This window comes from Arachis ipaensis, chromosome B02, assembly GCF_000816755.2.
Source record: "Arachis ipaensis cultivar K30076 chromosome B02, Araip1.1, whole genome shotgun sequence".
NCBI lineage: Eukaryota > Viridiplantae > Streptophyta > Magnoliopsida > Fabales > Fabaceae > Arachis > Arachis ipaensis.
The window spans coordinates 82,904,392-82,905,624 of NC_029786.2; positions in this window are offsets into that span (position 1 = coordinate 82,904,392).

A 1,233-nucleotide genomic window follows, 5' to 3' on the forward strand; every position below is an offset into this window, starting at 1 on the left:
CAATTTATTTTACGATAAAAAAATATTTTAACATATTTAAGAAATTTGACCTTCAAATTTTTCTATAAATTTTATTATTTTTTAAATTTGGAAGTCCAATTTGTTATTTAAAATTAAAAAAAAATTAAAATTCATATAAAAAAACACATCAATTAATCATTACCAAGAATTACATACAATCTTTTTTATATCTAAAAAAATTAGCCAAATATTTAACCCAAATCTTCTTGTTGTTGTTCACTAAATGTGTCTCCTCTTGACTCTACCAATATTATTTTGGATTATTTTCTTGTTCGGTTACTCCTCTCGTACATATTTAGGATGTGAGGGATAAAGTAAATAAGAAATTCAGTCTAATATATTTAAGATATGCTATATTTTGATTTTTTTATTTTATTCAATTTTTTTAAAATAATTTAAAATTTTAAAATTATAAACATTTTAATTTAAAATTTTAATAAATATAATTTAAATTAACAATTTAGTTTAATTCAATACAAATAAACGTACTTGATAGTATTATTATACTCATATGATTAATTATATTTATAAATTTGATTTTGAAAAAAATTTAACTATTTAAAGTTTTTAAATTAAAAAAGTTAATAATTTAAAATTTTAAATACATACAAAATATGTACAAAACCAACTCAAAACTTGATATATTGATAAAATATTCTACATAATTAGGGCCGATAATATATACTCTACTCGCAGGTACCTAACCCGAACCAACTCGTTCAGGTAGAGTTGTCTACCCTACCCGCTGCGGGTAGGATAGGATATGATACGAATTTGTCTGTGGGTTACTCTACCCTACCCGCACTCCTAATATATTATATAATATTTATATAAAAGTTATGTATGTAGTGAAGAAAGTGAATGTTAAACTCACAATCTTCCTTTTTATAAAAACTTGAAATAACCACTAAGTTAATTGATGATCATATTTTTATAATTTTATATTAGATTTCTTTAAGATTTTATTGTTTTTAATTTTAATTTTAATTTGAACTTAGTTTTTTATTTTCTATTTTATTAATATATATAAAATTTTAAATGGTTAAATTTTATATTTGTTTAAAATTTTTTATTTTTCTGTAAGTAGGATCAAATAAGGTAAAATTTAAAATTTTAGAGTGTAAATAGAGTTAAAATTAAAAAAATCTCAATCTGCGAATAAAATAGAATAAAATTTTAGAAAAACTTTAACTCATAAATAAAATTAGAATA